Genomic DNA, 12,826 nt, shown 5'->3' on the forward strand with positions numbered 1-12,826 from the left:
AATGTTCACTTGCACTCACCGATCCTGTGACTAGCTATATTTCTGACGGTTCCGTTGCGCTGGGAGACGACTGGATGAGGGTGCTCAGAGGCTAACAGCCGTTTTCACGCACAGCCGTGCGCTTCTTCCGGCCTCTGAGGCCGGAAGAAGCGCACGGCTGTGCGCGAAAATGGCTGTTAGCCTCTGACCACCCTCATCCAGTTGTCTCCCAGCGCAACGGAACCGTCCAAAATATAGCAAGTCCCAAAATCGGTGAGTGCAAGTGAACATTCTTGCTTGTCATTGTATGGTACACTAGCATTCGCTTTCACTTAGCACCCCGGCAGTGAAGGAAAATTAAGCAGCTAATTTTCCTTCACTGCCGGGGTGCTAAGTGAAAGCGAATGCTAGTGTACCATACAATGACAAGCAAGAATGTTCACTTGCACAGAATATTATATATATATATATATATATATATATATATATATATATATATATATATATATATATATATATATATATGACAGTATATATAACAGTATATTAGCCACTGGAAGAAAACAACAAAGCATCTAGTTGAATGATTGATAGAAAGTATAATATCCAGACACAGGGGGTTCTCCACTATAGTAAGTCTTTGCATATTACTAGAATATAATATACCATGTATAAGCCGACCCGAACATAAGCCTAGGCCCCTAATTTCACCCCAAAAACCCAGGAAAAGTTATTGACTCGACTATGAGCCTAGGGTGGGAAATACATCATCCCCCCATGTCATCATCCAGACCCCCGTCATTAACACCCTCATCATCATCCTCCTGTCATCATCCCCCCCTTCATCATCCCCCCTTCATCATCCCCCCCTTCATCATCACCGCCTGTCATCATCCCCCCCTTCATCATCACCGCCTATCATCAACCCCCCGTCATCATCCCATACCCCCCTTCATCATCACCGCCTGTCATCATCCCCCTGTCATCACCCCCCCCCCCCCTTCATCATCACCGCTTGTCAATGTCTGATTACAGTGGTCTGCAACCTTTTCGGACCTCCAGATGTTCCAAAACTACAACTCCCAGCATGCTGGGAGTTGTAGTTTTGAAAAATCTGGAGGTCCGTAGGTTGAAGACAACTGCGGCCTTCGTCATTATCCAGACCCCCCCCCTTTAGTTTTGTACTCACCTCCGCTCGGCGGGACGTTAGGGTGAGCTGGTCGGGGCCATCTGTGCTGCAGGGACCGTCAGGTGGGGAGGGATAGTCGTTTCAGGCTGTCCATCTTCTCCGCGCTTCGCACGCGGACCCGGAATAATGACGTTGCCTTGACGACGAAGCACAGGGACGTTCATGAGCAACGTCACGCCCCCTCCCATAGGCTTGCATTGAGGGGGCAGAGCGTGACGTCACATGGGGGCAGAGCCGTGACGTCACAATGCTCCAGCCCCGTGATCGACAGTAATCAGACCCGGAGCGAACACGCTCCGGGGACTGATTTTAATGGGGTGTGGTGTGCAAGATCATGGGGGTCCCTGCGATCAGACATTTTATAGGGGATAAGATGTCTAAGCGCCGGAGTACCCCTTTAAGTTCACACCCATCTGACAGATTCCTTGAATGTGGTCAAACATACTATAAACCCTCATATCTCAGGGACGGAACCGAGTATCAAGAAACTGTAAAAAGAGGTGTGATCAGGGGATCCTAGACTATTTTACGACAGTAAAATCTAATTTCTTGAACTTGGCCACAGATCCTCTTTAAATGAAGGGGATATGATATTTTACGTTAAATATTGCATTTAAATAGTTCAGCAAAGTTTCTTGCATTATTAGACTTCTTAACTTCATCAGGTGGAATTCTTTGCGTTTTACAAGATTCTAAGCGTAAGAAATGCAACATTCAAAACAGGATTCTCTCCCTGCCAGCTTTATCTGTGGCGAGGAATAAGAAGCTGTCACTTACTGTTGTCAAGATAAACATGACTGGAAATAATGACACGTTACATTACTTTTTTAACCGTAGTTTTATTACCTAGAAATACATGACATTCATTTCTGGATTTTCAATAAAAGGGAAACAGCGTGCAATATGTATGATGTCTCCTTCAGCACTTGGCAATATTGTCGCACTGGGTTTATAAGGAGTAATTGGACATATGCCAAGACTGATGTTACTACAAAGCACGGCACAGCGGATATGTTCCCATCACTGAATGGTTCCAGTTTATATTATTTGTCGCACATATTGATGTTTTTACACTCTAAAAAGAAGTGCATAATAGCAGAAATTGGCCATGGTTCAAAGGTGTCAAATTGCTTGGAAAGTTGTCCATACACACAAGAAAACCAAATTCCCTGTTCAGCTAACTGCTATCTGCCCCTATCCCCTAAACATGTACTCTTGGCTTGATCGAGCATACATGTATTCTTAAAGGAGCACTGCAGCTTTAGACAGGGATAGGGGATAAATGTCTGATCGTGGGGGGTCTGAATGCTGGGACCCTCTGCGATCTCCTGTATGTGGCCCAGCTCTGCCGCTGCTCTCCCCATGCATGACGCTGCGGCAGACACGCCACCTCCATGTATCTCTATGGTAGAGATGGAGAGGCAGCATTCGTGCATCCCCGCCTTTCCCATAGAGCTGAATGGAGGGGGCGTGTCTATTGACCTCTTAGTGAAGACGACAACACAAGCATTAGCCGCGCAGAGCCGCGGCAGTTCTGGGTCCCCGTACGGGAGATCGCGGTGGGCCCGACCGCTGGGATAGGGGATAAATTGTCTAGGGCTGCAGGACTCCTTTAATGAGGAGAAAGCCGCTGCTGCCAGACACCACTGGAGGTGACTAATCTCCTCCAATAAAAAGGATCAGGCAGTGGATATCCCTTTCCTTTCTCAACACCTGCTGTCAGTCCAGAAGAGACCAGAGGCTCCCTAACACATTAGATGGTTGGCTCTTCCTACTTAAGATAGCAAGTTCAGCAAAAAACGTGTTAAAATTGAACAAAAGATCTAGAAAACTATTATAAGATTATCTCAAACACAAAAGACTTGTATACGCCGAAGAGACCAGTTTAATTTACTTTACTAGATTGTCTAATTTGACTGAAATTATATGTTTTTAATTATATATATATATTTTTTCATATGACATAGTTATATATAGTCTATACAAAATAGTTTAGATTTTAGAACTTGTAGAATACCTATTGTTTCCCTTCTTCATACCTAAAATTTCTGGAAGAGGAAAAGCAACAATGACGCTCATGTCCTCATATCCCGACCTCATATTTCAACCTCCTATCCTGACTTCATATCCCGTCCTCATATCCCAAACCCATATAATGACCTCATAGCCTGTCCTCATATCCGGTCCTCATATCTTGTCCTCATATTCCAACCTCATATCCCATCCTCAAATCCTGTCCACCTCATCCTCATATCCTGACCTCATATCACATTCTCATATCTCATCATATTATCCTGTCTCCATATCTCGTTCTCATATGCCGTGTTGATATTCCATTCTCATATCTCATCGTAATATCCCGTTCTCATATCCCATTCTCATTCACCTAGAGGTGCGGAGATTGTGGAGTAAGGTGTGACTGAGCTGTAAAAAAGAGATTGTGGTTGAAGGACCTGTGATGTGGGTATATCGGGTGAAAATTGTGTTGTTGGCCTTTAGTTGAAATAACAAAGGTATGTGTGGTGTCCCGGCACCGTATTTCATACTGTGCCTTAGTTATTAGTCCCCAAAGTTAGAGTCCCTAGGACTGTCGGGGTTCGCTTCCCTAATTATAGGACATTTGCAGCGTCATAAACACTTATCCCCTATCCTCAAGATAGGGGATGTGTTTGATCGCGGGGGGTCCGAACGCTGGGGCCCCCGGCGATCTCCTGTACGGGGCCGCGGCTCTCCCGTGCAGGGGGCGTGCCAGCTGCAGCATGACGTTGCAGCCGGCATGCCTCCTCCATACATCTCCATAGAACTGTATGGGGACGGGGAGGAGACGGGGCGTCACCGCCGTACTCTAGGCCGAAGCTACGTCACCATGGGCGCTAATGCCGGCGCCCCGTTAGGGAGATCGAGGGGGGTCCCAGCGGTCGGACCCCCCACGATCAAACACTTATCCCCTATCCTGTGGACAGGGGATAAGTGTAATTCCGCTGCAGTTGTCCTTTAACCCCTAGTCACCCCTTAGTAACTTTATATTTATAAATATTATCTATGTAAATATATGTATATGTAGTGTTACTCACTTGTTGTAGCATCGCAGGACCTGCGGGTCATGTGACTTGGTTCAGAACTCTATGGTATGTTGAAGGACCTTAGGTGGTTCTTGGGTCACGTGTTTCCCATAATGCTGTGTAACGGTGAGTGACAGTTGTTTCGGACCAATCCAAAACGGCTCAGCCCCTGCCCATATAAGGGAACTGCGACCATTGATCGCTCTCTTGGGTTGCTGTCACTGAATGAGGTAGGACCTCCGCAACTTTCAAGTACGTTTACTAGGCCAAAGCCTTGCGGCCTCGGCTTTTACTACAGCGGTTATAGATATCTAATTCCCCGCTGCTCACCGCAAGATCACTGGACCTAATTTACCCCTAAATCCAGCGGATCTATGCAACAGAATCTTCCTAAAGCTGAATTGAGTTTACCTGATCTCAACCAACTATCAATCGCTCCTCAAATACAAATAGACTTTGTTCATGGACTGTTATTGCTATTGTCTGCTTCAGAAAATCTTCAGTAAAAGTTCCTGCAAGTTTCAGTTGACAGTGGTTGTGGACAATCCATTTATTACGCATTCACCTATCGTTCTTGGGAAGGGTGGCGATAGGCCCAGCACCATTACAGTATTTAACCCTCACCCTGGCATCACGAGTGACAATGGTTAACAGCGCCCTTTATAATTCAATAAATGATGCCTGATGAAACCGCGCAAGCGCGGTGAAACGCGTCGCATTGGATTAAATCTGTTCGCTACACACCTGGCTCTATTGTCCTCTCCTTGGTCAGCGCCGGTATTCCCATCTCTTCCGAAGTTCGCTTTACATCTCTCCTTTATAATTCAAGTAAAGCAACACCCCAACTACCCTATACCCCCACCAAGGCACCACATATAGAAATAGATGAGGCATATATTACAGGGGGCATGGCTTGCAGCAGGGGCGTGGCTTGCTAGCTGGACTGACACACACTCACCAGAAAGGAGAGTGCAGAGATTGTGGAGTAAGGTAATGGAAGTCCCATAGACTTGCATAAGACTTTAGACCAAAACCTGATCCTCGCAAGTGAGGATGGGTAAGGGTTAATTTAGCCTCATTTTTCCTCCTCACCTTCTAAAAATATAATTTTGCACCTACAGACCCATATAAGGGCTTGTTTTGTTTTTTTGCTACACCAATTGTACTTTTTAATGACATTGCTTATTTTACAACATAACCTGCAGCAAAAAAAATATTTGTGGGTTAAAACCAAAAAAACACCATTTGTAACTTTTTGTGGCTTCCGTTTCTGCGCCGTAAAAATTACACCTTATCTTTATTCTGTAGGTCCATATGGTTACAAAGATACCCAATGGTTATGTGGGTTTTGTTTCATTTTACTACTTAAATTTACTAATTTAATTTTAACTACATGCACCAACATTAGTATCTTTAAAATTTTAATCTTCTGACCCCTATAACTTTTTTTATTTTCCCGCATACAGGGCTATATGAGGGCTAATTTTTTTGCGTTTTGTTGTCTGTAGTTTTTATCAGTACCATTTTTGTTTTGATGGGACTTTTTGATCACTTTTTAAAAAAAAAATGTTTATGGTGTATGAAGTGACCAAAAATACACCATTTTGGACTTTAGTATTTTTTTTTACGTGTACCCCATCGACCGTGCAGTTTTACTAACCTTATATATTTTAATAGTTCACACATTTACGCATGCGGCATGACAGCCACCACGCCCCCTCCCATAGGCTTGCATTGAGGGGGTGGAGTGTGACATCACGAGGGGGCTGGGCCATGACGTCACAATACTCCGGCCTCTGTATCACCCGTCATCAGCCACAGAGAGTTCTTCGCTCCATGCAGCTGGTGAACTGAGGGGCTGCAGGAGAGATCGCAGGAGTCCCCAGCCTTTGGATAGGGGATAAGATGTCTAGAGGCGGAGTACCCCTTTAAGTAAAAGGACACAATGGTGTACCATACTCCCTGCGTCCTTAACAGGTTAACCCTGCTATCAGAGGGTCTGATGAAGCGTGCTTCACGCATGCGCAACAGCTGTCACCTATCTCTCTGAACGTAGTTTGGCGTCCGTGCTCGGCCGCTCTGGTTGTGTTTTGCACATTAAAATAAAGAACCTAACCTGGTGAGTGCTGCCATCTTCTTCTACTATGAATTTTGTCTGCAATATTTTTAACTGACATAAGTGACAAGTGTTATGTAAAGTCCTCCAGCCATTTGGAAGTGAAGATGGAATATACACAAACACGCACACATTGGGCATCATCTACTAAGGCTTTTCCGAGTAGATATTGTATAGTTTTTTGGGTTGTATGTGTTGTGCGCCGGAATTTCTGACAAAAGCTGTATGCTACAGAGGAAATTATTTGCTTTTTGAATTTTTTTTTTTTTGTCTTGTCCACAGTGCTCTCTGCTGACACCTCAGTCCATGTCAGGAACTGTCCAGAGCAGCATAGGTTTGCTATGAGGATTTTCTCCTGTTCTGGACAGTTCCTGATACGGGCATCAGGTGTCAGCAGAGAGCACTGTGGTCAACACAAAAAAGTTGAAAAAGCAAAGAATTTCCTTTGTACAGCTGCTATAAAGTACTGGAAGGATAAAGATTATTTAATAGAAATAATTTACAAATCTGTATAACTTTCTGGCACCAATTGAATTAAAAAAATGTTTTCCACTGGAGTACCCCTTTTATATGACATTTTCTTTATACTGTTAAACCACTCCAAAAGGCAATCTGTTCATGAAGACCAGATTTCCTGTGACAATATATATTAAGCATACTGGCCAAAACCTACACCCCCTATGACCACTTTTTAATGTAATTGTGGGTGGTCATCTAAAAAAAAAAAAAAAGGCTTTGTATCATATACAGTGTAAACATTATAAACTTTTGAATATTTTATGTTATTTATTCTTATATACTTTATTTTTTTATATGGTAAAGTGTTAAAATGCTGATGTTTTTTATGACACAGGTGGAAAAACAGAAAATGTCATCAGTGAATTGTGAAATTGTTCCATGTACTCGCATCAATTTCCTCCATATACCAAGACGTCTCTTATTTAGTGAATCCATTCCCGTCAAAAATCTTCTGTATAAAATAATAAGGTTTTGTTATAATTTTTAAACATTATTTTTTCCGAAGGATAAACATTATTATCTGTCGATAATGATCCCATTCTAATTGAGATGAGCTTATTCCTGATAATCTACATAGAAATTGAGCAATTTTGCCGATACTAAAATTAGTTTGTATTAATCCTGAATCACAGCAGGTATAATACCCCATTATAAATCTGCTGGCTGCTGAGTTGAAATATCCCAGCATTCCCTGCTGGATCAGTGGCCATTTTCTGGCAGGTTGTAATGTAAGTGTAGTCCTCTTATATAGCATATGTACAAAGAAGTTTATTGTAGCTTCTGTTGCCCCCCCCCCCCCCTCCAAAAAAATGTAAGAGGGCCCCCATCTACCATTTCTAATAATGTTATTTTCTTATGTAGCAGATGACATATTGGGCCCTCTCAGGTTCCAAAGCACAAGAAGGACATCTACCTTCTCAACACTCAACAAGGTCAACAAGGGGTACTCCACTGGCCAGCGTTCGGAAGTAAATGTTCCGGACGCTGTTTAGCGCTGCCCGATTCGGCCATGCCCCTCGTGATGTCATGACCACGCCCTGCAGCGCGAAAACAGCGTTCGAAACATTTAGTTTCAAGCACTGGCCAGTGGAATACCCCTTTAACTAGAAATTGTGAGCCATAAGGGTCATCCGTTCCATGCAGGTAAATGGATAGTAGGGATCACTGGGCCCATTAAAGGATCCTCTGATGAGCTAGCCTTGAAGGTGCATCTAACAAGGGCTGTGTATTGCGAAGTAGATGACCACATCTTATAAGACACTTTTTAATTATATCTACCTTCTACATTTCCATTAAAATAAAACTTAAGCAAGTGATTGTATTTTAAATTAGGAATTAACCCTTGGTACCAGTAGATGAAAATCAACGTGTTGCCTATTAAATTGGTCTGATCCAATGCCCCTTTTTATGCTTTCCATATTTAAAGTATCATAAAGCCTTTGGCATCATTGACATAAGGTATCAATTAAACCCTTGTCTGCTCCACATTACCACTGGTAAGCCAGTGGAGTAACCCTTTAAAGTAACATCCTTCTTTATATTGGAAAACCAAAGTCCACCAAAGTATGTTTTGACTGAATGGCAATGTAGGCTCTGTGAGCTGCTAAAGAACCATAGTGCCAGAAAGGGTCTGCACAACATGGCCTATGTGATATTACCAACACGAACTTAGTGAGCTGACAGAGTCTGTGGACGATTGACAGAATCTGGTAGCAGTTTCTAGGTTAACATGGGCTAAAGTGGTGTCAACCCCAAGATGGAGAGGCCATGAATGGTGACACCCAGTGTCAGGATTGGAACCCAAGGATTGTGGTGGTAATGCTTCTCACTGAGATTGCTGGACCGCTCCAGATCTAAATTCATCCTAGGTCCTTGTCTTTTGAGATTCTATTCTTATTTTTGTGACTGGCTCCACCTCTGGACATCCTATGTAAGCTCAATCTTTTGAGATTTTTGTGCTTCTTGCCTTGATCCAGATCTCACTTTACTGCTACCATACTGTTATTAACTAACAGGGTACCAAATTCTGGCAAAGTATTGACCACCCATGCTTCTGTCATACCCTCTGCTTATAATACAGATACCTGTATACTGGCCTATGTCTGACTTCACCTACTCTTGTCTTTACTAAATTGCAGATACCTGTGTGCCGACCTCTGGTGGACATCTATCTATTCCTGTCTCCACCAGATTGCTTATACTTGTGTACCGACCTCTGCTGACTATGGCTTGTTTTTTGCTCGCTGACAATTCCCATTCATCCGGCATGGAGCAAAGTTCGCTCCGTGTACCGGATGTCAGGGGTGCTGCAGCAGAGATGGCAGGGTCCCCAGTGGCGGGACCCCCCACGATCAGACAAATTTGACATCGGATAGGGGATAAAATGTCTACGGGCGGAGTAACCCTTTAAGGTATGCTAAACATAATATCTGTACTTCCCTTTATTCAGAAGGTCATGTAATAGTGGACAACCCCTTTTATAACCATATTTTTTCCCCTGAAATTACAAAATTTGAAAACAATGTATACAATAAGAATCCCAACAGATTTTGAATATATGCGACAGATTGTAGCAATGTGTGGTCTTGCTATTATACATATTTGGGGGGATCGAACGCACTGGTAAGGAAATCAGAAAAATAAGGCTTTGCTGTAGGGACTGGAACCTAGTAAGGAAATCTGATTTATTGGACTGTCTAAGGTTCTCTTGAGTTTGGACCTGGGTTATTGGAGAAGGACAGATTAGTGTAGGGCAAGAATGTCTTTTATGGATCCAAGTGGGAATGAAGCCATCTGTCCGCACCATCCTGATGTCCTTGTTTCCATAGAGAGTCTGGGAAATGAAAGATAATGTATAGAACAATATGTTACCACTGCTGTTTCTTTCTTTTGCATCTGTCCGTGATCTTAGGCTGCCTGTAATTTCGATCGTCTTCTACAGAGATATATTTTTCTTTATTGGCACCACACATAATCTTTAATCTAGTTCTATGTGTGGATTATTTGCTTTTCTGTTTATATAGTTCGCTCTCCTCATGTGCCCTCTTCCATTTATGTATTTCTTTGTACAGACTGCACCCCCACCCGTTCCTTTCACTGAGAGAGCGGACAGAGTGTTCACACTTGACAGTATATTGTATTATAACTGGAAAACGGTTATTAGTTGAAGATTTATTATCTATACTGTCCAATAAACACTAAGAATTGTATATATTTGAATGCATTTTATGGTCCTTGTCGCTATATAGCTTCTTGAACAAAAAAGACCCATGTCTGCCTACCAGGTTTCTTCTGAATACCTTTTTGACTAATAGTAATGAATTGGGTTTACATCGTAGAGTAAAGTGTTCTTTTCACAGTAGAGTGTTCTTTTCAAGTGTCAAATAGCATAAACACCAAGAAAGTACCAATAAGGTGTCCGTACACTTTAAACTAAAGTTGACCGAACCCACCTTCTTTGTGGGTTTGGCCAACTGTCTAAATATAAATGACAGATGATGTAGGCGGAGAAAAGGGTCGAGTATGTTGCATTTTCACCCTATTGTCCTGGCACAAATTTGTCTGGCAGTGGCTTACCTCTCCCCTCTCCATAGAGGAAACATGACTGTTCAACCACGCCGTATATGGGGAAGTAAGGAGAGGTAACTGTTAGGCAATGCATAAAAGTGTATTCAGAAATGTTCACCTATTTTTTCCAACTTCTAATTTAGAATTTGGAAAGGGGACCTAGTTGTACATATAATAATGACTTATTCTCCAATGATCTGCCTATTAAAGGGGTACTCCACTGGCCAGCATTCGGAACTAAATGTTCCGAACGCTGTTTTCGTGCTGCGGGGGTCGGCCACGCCCCTTGTAATGTTACGACCATGCCCCCTCAATGCAAGTCTAAGGGAAGAGGAGTAACGTCATCACGCCCCCTCCCATTGACTTGCATTGAGGGGGCATGGTCGTGACATCACATGGGGCTTGGCCAACCCCCAAAGCGCAAAAACAGCGTTCGGAACATTTATTTCCAAGCGCTGGCCAGTGGAATACCCCTTTAACTAGAAATTGTGAGCCATAAGGGTCATCTGTTTCATGCAGGTAAATGGATGGTAGGGATCACTGGGCCCATTAAAGGATCCTCTGATGAGCTAGCCTTGAAGGTGCATCTACCAATGGCTATGCATGGCCGAAGTAGATGACCACATCTTATAAGACACTTTCCAATTATATCTACCTTCTACATTTCCATTAAAATAAAACTTAAGCAAGTGATTGTATTTTAAATTAGAAATTAACCCTTGGTACCAGTGAATGAAAATCAACGTGTTGCCTATTAAATTGGTCTGATACAATGCCCCTTTTTATGCTTTCCATATTTAAAGTATCATAAAGCCTTTGGCATCATTGACATAAGGTATCAATTAAACCCTTGTCTGCTCCACATTACCATTGGTAAGCCATAATTGGTCTATTATCCTGCACAATGGGCTATTAGGCTAGGCAATTGAGCTGTCGTGAAGCTATCATGCTACACGTTCGGCTTTTATGCCATCATTATGTAGGGAGGTTAACACTAATATTTATGCATTTGTTTGAGGGGCTGTTTTCATTCCCCTGTCAATTTACAAAAAAAGTCATGAAATGGCCGGTATTTCATGACAGTGCACCCACACCGAAAAAACACAATGGTTTTTGCCTCCCCCTCCCCCTAAAAAAAAAAAAAAAACATCTCAAGAAACAAGTGAGTAGCAGTTGCTGATTAATTTAATATTTTATAGAACATTCTATTAGAGAATAATGTGCCCACTGTCTTTTACACAGATGCTGCACATTGACAATGTATTTAATTTGATAATAGTGGCTTAGAAATTACATCTACATAGTCATGTTTTTAGTGAAATGAGGTGTATCGGTTAGGCCAACGTTAATGGAAGATGTCCCAAAATGTATTAATGGATCAGAGAAATATATTTTTGGCGGCTGTATCATGAATAAATCGATTTTATATACCAATTTCTTATTGCCCATCAAGTTAAAAGGGTGCCCGGCCCTAGAGATTTTATCCCCTATCCAAAGGATAGGGGATAAGATGTCTGATTGTGGGGGTTTCACCGCTGAGGACCACCGCGATCTCCCTGCTGCACTCGGCATTCGTTTAGTGTCGGGTGAAGCGCCGGAGGCTTGTGACATCACGGCCGTGCCCCGCTCGTGATGTCCTGACCACGCCCCCTCAATGCAAGTCTATGGGAGGGGGCGTGCCAGCCATCATGCCCCCTCCCATAGACTTGCATTGAGGGGGCGTGGTCATGACTTCACAAGTAGGGTGTGGCCCCGCATCACCAGTCATCCGGCATGGAGCAAAGTACGCTCCATGCACCAAATGTCTGGGGTGCCGCAGCTGAGATCGCGGGGGTCACCAGCGGCGAGACCCACATGATGAGACATTTTATCCCCTATGCTTTGGATAGAGGATAAGATGTCTAGGGACAGCGTACCACTTTAATGTCATTGGGAGTAGGTTTACATACCAATGCCATTGGGCTGGTAGTTTGAATCAGCAATGTTTCATAACGTTAATCTAGAGTGTTTAATGAAGAGTAAGCATGAGGTTCAGGCTCAATGGTGGGAAACATTGGGGACTCATTTTGTGGGAAGGTCTGGAGATGAAAGAAGTACCTGACATGTTTCTAGACTTATTTACTATGAAACTAACTCAAAACAAGGGGGCTTTCCCTAGTGGGACACCATCTCACAGCATGATTGCATTGGCTAGCAGTTGTACTAACCTTGTGTAGCTGTCCTTGTATAGGCACAAAGCTATTTGGAGGTTTAAAGGGGTTCTCCGGTGCTTACACATCTTATCCCCTATCCAAAGGATAGGGGATAAGATGCCTGATCGCGGGAGTCCCGCAGCTGGGGACGCCCGTGATCATGCACGCGGCACCCCGTTTGTAATCAGTCCCCGGAGCGTGT

Source organism: Hyla sarda, chromosome 11, assembly GCF_029499605.1.
Source record: "Hyla sarda isolate aHylSar1 chromosome 11, aHylSar1.hap1, whole genome shotgun sequence".
In the NCBI taxonomy this organism is placed as follows: Eukaryota; Metazoa; Chordata; class Amphibia; order Anura; family Hylidae; genus Hyla; species Hyla sarda.